Source organism: Ranitomeya imitator, chromosome 4 (genome assembly GCF_032444005.1).
Source record: "Ranitomeya imitator isolate aRanImi1 chromosome 4, aRanImi1.pri, whole genome shotgun sequence".
Taxonomy (NCBI): domain Eukaryota; kingdom Metazoa; phylum Chordata; class Amphibia; order Anura; family Dendrobatidae; genus Ranitomeya; species Ranitomeya imitator.
The window spans coordinates 619137583-619148004 of record NC_091285.1 but is presented as its reverse complement, the minus strand read 5'-3'; the positions used below and the strand labels follow the sequence as shown (position 1 = coordinate 619148004).

Genomic DNA, 10422 nt, shown 5'->3' with positions numbered 1-10422 from the left:
GGAACAAACAAAGCTATTGTCGAGCCCAAAGGGAGGTATATATAATCCTATAAAGAACCCACAATAATCACAATCATAATACACCCCAACTGGACAGGCTCATATTACATGATCAAGGTACAATCATACCGCTCCGGAGACCATTTTGCGAGGAGGCAGCCGGTTCCCATGTGGTCAAAACCCGACGCGTGTCGTCACAATAGTGACTTCATCAGGGGTAACAAGGATACTGTGGCTAACAAACACTGAATTATATAGTCATCACTTACTTAACGATCACATACAGCTGTGTAGGGTATCCGCAAGGCGCCAGTCACTCCAGCACGATCCCCGAATGCCGGCGTCCCGGAAGTCCTAACTGCGCATGCACGGTGGTCACCTAGACAACATGACTCCACCATACATCGCGCACATACAAAGGCGTGATGAGAACAATCATCCACCGTAACTAGCAGAATCTGCCCAATCCCCCGCATCACTGGAGGTAAATGATCTCAAAATATTCCCAATCAAGGGCCCCCGTATCCACTATATCCTGACGTAAGTCCGGAAGTGCCCATATCCCCGCAAGGCGGGGGAATAGTTTCCATGGTACCGCACCAAACAAACCTTTTGTGCGCAAACTCCAAACCATCGCCGCACATCCAACGCACGCACGCCCCACTCTCTGGTATATTGAAGAAGGGACAAACACCGGGACGGTGCGCCGCTACGACGGGGCCCCATCGCGCATGCGCACCGCCCACAATTGGCCCAACCTCAAAGGTACTACCCAAGTACTCATCGCTCGAAACACCAGGACAACCCCTTATCATAGGCTCCTCCCAGTGGACTCCTAAGTCCCCAAACAGAGGCAGGTATAGACCCACATACACAATACTGATGGAAAAAGTGGGTCAAACATTAAATCATAGCCACTAACACCCCTCTATTTAGTATACAACCCATAGCCCAAAAATTATACATAGGGTGATATTCAAAGACCCATTGTTTTGTATCCACTTGTCTCAATAGAGCCTATCATGCCACAAACCCTGACTACCGCAAGGTGTAAACAGAAGCATAAATGGAGGAGCCCTAGAGGGTAAATACAGACCGGCATAGGATCTATACCATTTATCTTGTAAAGTTTTAGTTGTTTTTAATTATATATAAAATACATATAAATCCCATACCCCAGAAGACAACCAAAGACCAATATAACTTGACACTTATTTGGCCGCACCACTGAAAGATCCAGAAACAGCGAGGCTAAATGGAAAGGAGTACACAAGAAAACAAATGCCTCTCAAAGTTGTTTATAAAACCCCGTAAATAACAGTTCTTCATTCAGTCCCCTCGGTGCGAGACTTTTCAATCTGTAGATCCATTTGGATTCACAACGTAACAGTTGATTAGTCAGATTGCCTCTTCTGATGGTGGCATTCACGTTCTCAAGTCCCATCACTTTCAGGCCTCCAGGGTTACCACTATGCGCTTCCAGAAAATGTCTCGCCACTGATGTCAATTTCTTCCCCCTTGAGAGGTCCCGTCCAGCCATGTTGATATTCGAAATGTGCTGCTGACATCTCCTCCTCAGTTGTTGGGATGTCTGGCCCACATATAGTTTAGGGCAATCACATATTAGCACGTACACAAGATTTGTCGACCTGCAGTTGAAATAACAATTGCATTTAAGCGGAAATGGTAATATATCAATCAAAATTTCCTCTCGTGCAGTCATAAATTGGCACACATTGCACCCCCCACAGGGAAAAGTGCCCCTAATTTTCTGACCTGTCCTTAGTTTATTTTTGGGGCGTTGATAGTGACTATGACACAATTGATCTTTCAAATTAGTGGCCCTTCTTGCCACCACTTTAGGAGATGGTGTAATGTGTAGTGCCAATTTGGGTTCACTGAGAAGAATGTTCCAGTTCTTATTCAAAACTCTGTAAATCTCAGACCACTGATTATTATAGGTCGTAATCAAACAGAGCGGTTGAGTTGATTCACGCTCCTGTCGACAAAAAAGGCTAGATCTATCCTTTTGCTTCGCAGCCTGAAACCCCCGAGAAACGATTTTCCGCGGGTATTGCCTACTGGTGAAACGTGTAGTAAGATCTCCCGCCAGTCTTAAAAAGTCATCAGTGGAACTACAATTCCTGCGAAGTCTCAAAAACTGACCTTTAGGTATACCTTTCTTCAGATGCACCGGATGAAAACTGGAATAATGAAGAAGGTTATTTGTAGCAGTCAATTTCCGATATAAGCAGGAAGAGACACGATTTTCTTCTATTGTGAGCTTGATGTCCAAGAAGTCTATGGTTTGTGAGGAGATAATAGAGGTCAGTTTAATGTTGAGCATGTTAGAGTTCAAGTCCTCAATAAATTCCTCACAAGCAGATTGTGACCCCGTCCACAAGAACACCACGTCATCTATATATCGTCGCCAAGTGGCAACATTACTTGAAAACATTACATGTTTATACACCACGGTCTCCTCCCACCACCCCAAAAAGAGGTTTGCGTATGAGGGCGCACACCGCGCCCCCATCGCAGTCCCGGAGATTTGTCTATAGTACTTTCTATCGAAGACAAAATAATTTTTATCCAAGACAAAATGCAACAATTCCAGTAGGAAAAGATCATGCTCACCATTCCCATGTTGTTTATTCAGGTGGAAGGAGACCGCTCGAATGCCAAGGTCGTGGGCTATGCTTGTGTACAAGGATTCAACATCCAAACCAACCAGCAGGGTACCCTCCCGTACCGTCAAGTCTTCAAGATGCATCATTAGATGTGCTGAGTCCCTTATGTAGGAGTCCAAGGAAAGGGCCAGGGGTTGCAAAAAATGGTCTAAATAAATACATGGTCTTTCCATAATGCCACCAATACCGGACACTATCGGCCTCCCCGGAGGCCTGTCAAGTGACTTGTGGACTTTCGGCAATATATAGAACGTGGGAACCACCGGATGGTGAGTAACCAGAAACTCCGCTTCCCTCTTATTCAGAATCCCCTCTCTCGTAGCCTCTCTTGTAAGATGATCCAGTTTACCCTTAAATACCCAAGTAGGGTCCGAGGGAAGAGCATGATAGTTGTTCGTATTGTTCAATTGTCGCAGCACTTCAGTCAAATACATTTCATGAGGCCAAAGAACAACATTCCCTCCTTTGTCTGCCTCACGGACTAGGAATTCTGTGTTATTACTCAGCTCCTTCAAGGCTCTCCTTTCTCCAATACTCAAATTGTTATGTTTTAGGTTGTCCAGTTTTAAAGCTTCGATGTCTCTGCAGACACTCTCGAAAAAAATCTGTACAGCTGGACAGAGTGAGAATGATGGTGTCGCCTGTGATGGAGACCTTCTAGTGAACCTAGTCCGGTCTGGTGTACTTTCACTTTCCTGTAGCAGTTCCAGGAGATCCCTGAATGTTTGTCTCTCATCCTCAGGAAGTGAGTCCACCAGAGAGGGTTTGTGGTACAAAATTTTAAACGTCATCTTCCGGCAAAACAGGTACAGGTCTTTGACCAACGTAAATTTATCTAAGTGGTTCGTAGGTGAGAACGAAAGTCCCTTCGTCAGAACAGATCTTTCTAAGTCTGACAAAACATGAGCGGAGAGATTAATAATTTGTAATTCTTCAATCTTGGAGTGTGTTGATATACTCCCCACGGCTATCGCCTCCGATTGAATCTTGTCTCTCTCTTGTGTATCGGAGACCAATTGTGACGATTCTTGCCTTTTTGTCGTGTGGGTCCGTGACTTACGTCTCCCCCTCCTCCTCCTACGCCGCCCACGGCTCCCTCCAGGTCGCTCATGTCCGAAGACAAAAAATCACTGGAGGAAAGTTCACCTCTTGGCAACTGTACAGATCCATTGCCACTCGGGCCTACTTGGGTTCTGGCAGTATATCGTCTGTTACCATGATGTACCCATTTGAACACTTGATCTTTACCAAAGTCCATTTTATCCCTGTAGAATTTATTCCTCTTTCCACTGATTATATTTTTCTCAAATTCATCAAGCGTCTTCTTTAATTTTGTAAGAAAAGGGTTAACCAACGTTTCTTTATCAAACGCCTCCAATTTACCTTCATTAATTTTAATATCCTCTTTTATTTTTATTAGGAGCATTTGATCATGTTCAATGAGCATGTCCATCAGGATCCCTGAACACTGCAAAAGCCCTGTCTCCCAGACCTTTTTAAATGACCCCATAACTTCCCAAGCCGGAAAGATCTGCACCCGCAGGCCCCTGGGCACCAAACCCGTTTTCTTATATTCCCCAAGGCTTCTCACATTCCACCATACACGGGTCAAAGTCTTATGCAAGTTAGTAATATCCAAAGAAACTGTTTGAAAATCTGGATTAACACTAGACGCCATTACTTCATCACAAGATGTTGAAAAAATACCATGTGCCTGCTGGCTCCAAGCATCCTCCCTAGCTGTCAGATCCATAATGTAATTTTATTCAATATAATAACTACACCAATAGTACCGTACAGACGTGCCAACACTCAAGAAACGGGGGTCCCAGGAACCACCCTAAAAAAGTACAATAGTAAGTTACTCAGACGAGGGCACCATCCAATATTCTAATACCTGTGCTCAACCTGCTGCATGTCAAATACAAGACGCATAGAACAAAAAGAGCAAAGGAACATGCAATAACGCAGGGATCACAAAAATATCACAAAGTTTATTAATAACATATTTCAAGCCACATATACAAATTTAAAAACACTTAAAAAACAACACAAACGAAAATAATACAAGTTAACCCAAAAGAAACCACACAGAGTTCCCAAGCCCCACCTCACTCCTCATTAGAGCTGAACCTTTGCTATTATTAATCTGGCAATAAATATTATCAAACAATAACTTGCTCTAATATACCTGCAGATGCATGAGCAGAGATCCCCAATCCAAAGAGAAAGATATTATTAAGGGGGTACTGCAGGAACAAACAAAGCTATTGTCGAGCCCAAAGGGAGGTATATATAATCCTATAAAGAACCCACAATAATCACAATCATAATACACCCCAACTGGACAGGCTCATATTACATGATCAAGGTACAATCATACCGCTCCGGAGACCATTTTGCGAGGAGGCAGCCGGTTCCCATGTGGTCAAAACCCGACGCGTGTCGTCACAATAGTGACTTCATCAGGGGTAACAAGGATACTGTGGCTAACAAACACTGAATTATATAGTCATCACTTACTTAACGATCACATACAGCTGTGTAGGGTATCCGCAAGGCGCCAGTCACTCCAGCACGATCCCCGAATGCCGGCGTCCCGGAAGTCCTAACTGCGCATGCACGGTGGTCACCTAGACAACATGACTCCACCATACATCGCGCACATACAAAGGCGTGATGAGAACAATCATCCACCGTAACTAGCAGAATCTGCCCAATCCCCCGCATCACTGGAGGTAAATGATCTCAAAATATTCCCAATCAAGGGCCCCCGTATCCACTATATCCTGACGTAAGTCCGGAAGTGCCCATATCCCCGCAAGGCGGGGGAATAGTTTCCATGGTACCGCACCAAACAAACCTTTTGTGCGCAAACTCCAAACCATCGCCGCACATCCAACGCACGCGCGCCCCACTCTCTGGTATATTGAAGAAGGGACAAACACCGGGACGGTGCGCCGCTACGACGGGGCCCCATCGCGCATGCGCACCGCCCACAATTGGCCCAACCTCAAAGGTACTACCCAAGTACTCATCGCTCGAAACACCAGGACAACCCCTTATCATAGGCTCCTCCCAGTGGACTCCTAAGTCCCCAAACAGAGGCAGGTATAGACCCACATACACAATACTGATGGAAAAAGTGGGTCAAACATTAAATCATAGCCACTAACACCCCTCTATTTAGTATACAACCCATAGCCCAAAAATTATACATAGGGTGATATTCAAAGACCCATTGTTTTGTATCCACTTGTCTCAATAGAGCCTATCATGCCACAAACCCTGACTACCGCAAGGTGTAAACAGAAGCATAAATGGAGGAGCCCTAGAGGGTAAATACAGACCGGCATAGGATCTATACCATTTATCTTGTAAAGTTTTAGTTGTTTTTAATTATATATAAAATACATATAAATCCCATACCCCAGAAGACAACCAAAGACCAATATAACTTGACACTTATTTGGCCGCACCACTGAAAGATCCAGAAACAGCGAGGCTAAATGGAAAGGAGTACACAAGAAAACAAATGCCTCTCAAAGTTGTTTATAAAACCCCGTAAATAACAGTTCTTCATTCAGTCCCCTCGGTGCGAGACTTTTCAATCTGTAGATCCATTTGGATTCACAACGTAACAGTTGATTAGTCAGATTGCCTCTTCTGATGGTGGCATTCACGTTCTCAAGTCCCATCACTTTCAGGCCTCCAGGGTTACCACTATGCGCTTCCAGAAAATGTCTCGCCACTGATGTCAATTTCTTCCCCCTTGAGAGGTCCCGTCCAGCCATGTTGATATTCGAAATGTGCTGCTGACATCTCCTCCTCAGTTGTTGGGATGTCTGGCCCACATATAGTTTAGGGCAATCACATATTAGCACGTACACAAGATTTGTCGACCTGCAGTTGAAATAACAATTGCATTTAAGCGGAAATGGTAATATATCAATCAAAATTTCCTCTCGTGCAGTCATAAATTGGCACACATTGCACCCCCCACAGGGAAAAGTGCCCCTAATTTTCTGACCTGTCCTTAGTTTATTTTTGGGGCGTTGATAGTGACTATGACACAATTGATCTTTCAAATTAGTGGCCCTTCTTGCCACCACTTTAGGAGATGGTGTAATGTGTAGTGCCAATTTGGGTTCACTGAGAAGAATGTTCCAGTTCTTATTCAAAACTCTGTAAATCTCAGACCACTGATTATTATAGGTCGTAATCAAACAGAGCGGTTGAGTTGATTCACGCTCCTGTCGACAAAAAAGGCTAGATCTATCCTTTTGCTTCGCAGCCTGAAACCCCCGAGAAACGATTTTCCGCGGGTATTGCCTACTGGTGAAACGTGTAGTAAGATCTCCCGCCAGTCTTAAAAAGTCATCAGTGGAACTACAATTCCTGCGAAGTCTCAAAAACTGACCTTTAGGTATACCTTTCTTCAGATGCACCGGATGAAAACTGGAATAATGAAGAAGGTTATTTGTAGCAGTCAATTTCCGATATAAGCAGGAAGAGACACGATTTTCTTCTATTGTGAGCTTGATGTCCAAGAAGTCTATGGTTTGTGAGGAGATAACAGAGGTCAGTTTAATGTTGAGCATGTTAGAGTTCAAGTCCTCAATAAATTCCTCACAAGCAGATTGTGACCCCGTCCACAAGAACACCACGTCATCTATACATCGTCGCCAAGTGGCAACATTACTTGAAAACATTACATGTTTATACACCACGGTCTCCTCCCACCACCCCAAAAAGAGGTTTGCGTATGAGGGCGCACACCGCGCCCCCATCGCAGTCCCGGAGATTTGTCTATAGTACTTTCTATCGAAGACAAAATAATTTTTATCCAAGACAAAATGCAACAATTCCAGTAGGAAAAGATCACCAGTAGGCAATACCCGCGGAAAATCGTTTCTCGGGGGTTTCAGGCTGCGAAGCAAAAGGATAGATCTAGCCTTTTTTGTCGACAGGAGCGTGAATCAACTCAACCGCTCTGTTTGATTACGACCTATAATAATCAGTGGTCTGAGATTTACAGAGTTTTGAATAAGAACTGGAACATTCTTCTCAGTGAACCCAAATTGGCACTACACATTACACCATCTCCTAAAGTGGTGGCAAGAAGGGCCACTAATTTGAAAGATCAATTGTGTCATAGTCACTATCAACGCCCCAAAAATAAACTAAGGACAGGTCAGAAAATTAGGGGCACTTTTCCCTGTGGGGGGTGCAATGTGTGCCAATTTATGACTGCACGAGAGGAAATTTTGATTGATATATTACCATTTCCGCTTAAATGCAATTGTTATTTCAACTGCAGGTCGACAAATCTTGTGTACGTGCTAATATGTGATTGCCCTAAACTATATGTGGGCCAGACATCCCAACAACTGAGGAGGAGATGTCAGCAGCACATTTCGAATATCAACATGGCTGGACGGGACCTCTCAAGGGGGAAGAAATTGACATCAGTGGCGAGACATTTTCTGGAAGCGCATAGTGGTAACCCTGGAGGCCTGAAAGTGATGGGACTTGAGAACGTGAATGCCACCATCAGAAGAGGCAATCTGACTAATCAACTGTTACGTTGTGAATCCAAATGGATCTACAGATTGAAAAGTCTCGCACCGAGGGGACTGAATGAAGAACTGTTATTTACGGGGTTTTATAAACAACTTTGAGAGGCATTTGTTTTCTTGTGTACTCCTTTCCATTTAGCCTCGCTGTTTCTGGATCTTTCAGTGGTGCGGCCAAATAAGTGTCAAGTTATATTGGTCTTTGGTTGTCTTCTGGGGTATGGGATTTATATGTATTTTATATATAATTAAAAACAACTAAAACTTTACAAGATAAATGGTATAGATCCTATGCCGGTCTGTATTTACCCTCTAGGGCTCCTCCATTTATGCTTCTGTTTACACCTTGCGGTAGTCAGGGTTTGTGGCATGATAGGCTCTATTGAGACAAGTGGATACAAAACAATGGGTCTTTGAATATCACCCTATGTATAATTTTTGGGCTATGGGTTGTATACTAAATAGAGGGGTGTTAGTGGCTATGATTTAATGTTTGACCCACTTTTTCCATCAGTATTGTGTATGTGGGTCTATACCTGCCTCTGTTTGGGGACTTAGGAGTCCACTGGGAGGAGCCTATGATAAGGGGTTGTCCTGGTGTTTCGAGCGATGAGTACTTGGGAAGTACCTTTGAGGTTGGGCCAATTGTGGGCGGTGCGCATGCGCGATGGGGCCCCGTCGTAGCGGCGCACCGTCCCGGTGTTTGTCCCTTCTTCAATATACCAGAGAGTGGGGCGCGCGTGCGTTGGATGTGCGGCGATGGTTTGGAGTTTGCGCACAAAAGGTTTGTTTGGTGCGGTACCATGGAAACTATTCCCCCGCCTTGCGGGGATATGGGCACTTCCGGACTTACGTCAGGATATAGTGGATACGGGGGCCCTTGATTGGGAATATTTTGAGATCATTTACCTCCAGTGATGCGGGGGATTGGGCAGATTCTGCTAGTTACGGTGGATGATTGTTCTCATCACGCCTTTGTATGTGCGCGATGTATGGTGGAGTCATGTTGTCTAGGTGACCACCGTGCATGCGCAGTTAGGACTTCCGGGACGCCGGCATTCGGGGATCGTGCTGGAGTGACTGGTGCCTTGCGGATACCCTACACAGCTGTATGTGATCGTTAAGTAAGTGATGACTATATAATTCAGTGTTTGTTAGCCACAGTATCCTTGTTACCCCTGATGAAGTCACTATTGTGACGACACGCGTCGGGTTTTGACCACATGGGAACCGGCTGCCTCCTCGCAAAATGGTCTCCGGAGCGGTATGATTGTACCTTGATCATGTAATATGAGCCTGTCCAGTTGGGGTGTATTATGATTGTGATTATTGTGGGTTCTTTATAGGATTATATATACCTCCCTTTGGGCTCGACAATAGCTTTGTTTGTTCCTGCAGTACCCCCTTAATAATATCTTTCTCTTTGGATTGGGGATCTCTGCTCATGCATCTGCAGGTATATTAGAGCAAGTTATTGTTTGATAATATTTATTGCCAGATTAATAATAGCAAAGGTTCAGCTCTAATGAGGAGTGAGGTGGGGCTTGGGAACTCTGTGTGGTTTTTTTTGGGTTAACTTGTATTATTTTCGTTTGTGTTGTTTTTTAAGTGTTTTTAAATTTGTATATGTGGCTTGAAATATGTTATTAATAAACTTTGTGATATTTTTGTGATCCCTGCGTTATTGCATGTTCCTTTGCTCTTTTTGTTCTATGCGTCTTGTAGGGTTGAGCGAAACGGGTCGAACATTTTCAAAAGTCGCCGACTTTTGGCTAAGTCGGGGTTTCATGAAACCCGATCCGACCCCTGTGCGGGGTCGGCCATGCGGTACGCGACTTTCGCGCCAAAGTCGCGTTTCAATGACGCGAAAAGCGCCATTTCTCAGCCAATGAAGGTAAACGCAGAGTGTGGGCAGCGTGATGACATAGGTCCTGGTCCCCACCATCTTAGAGAAGGGCATTGCAGTGATTGGCTTGCTGTCTGCGACGTCACAGGGGCTATAAAGAGGCGTTCCCGCCGACCGCCATCTTACTGCTGCTGATCTGAGCTTAGGGAGAGGTTGCTGCCGCTTTGTCAGAAGCAGGGATAGCGTTAGGCAGGGTCCATTAACCACAAAACCGCTTGTGCTGCAGCGATTTGCACTGTCCAACACCACC

General features: G+C 44.7%; 1 long non-coding RNA gene across 1 annotated transcript; it reads right to left on the bottom strand.

Moving 5' to 3' along the window:
- Positions 1-1264: 1264 nt before the first annotated feature.
- Positions 1265-3000, bottom strand: LOC138674297 (uncharacterized). Its single transcript, XR_011320586.1, has 3 exons — positions 2638-3000; positions 2167-2301; positions 1265-1649 (listed from the first exon to the last, which is right to left on the bottom strand). It is a non-coding gene; the product is annotated as an uncharacterized lncRNA (long non-coding RNA).
- Positions 3001-10422: the final 7422 nt, after the last annotated feature.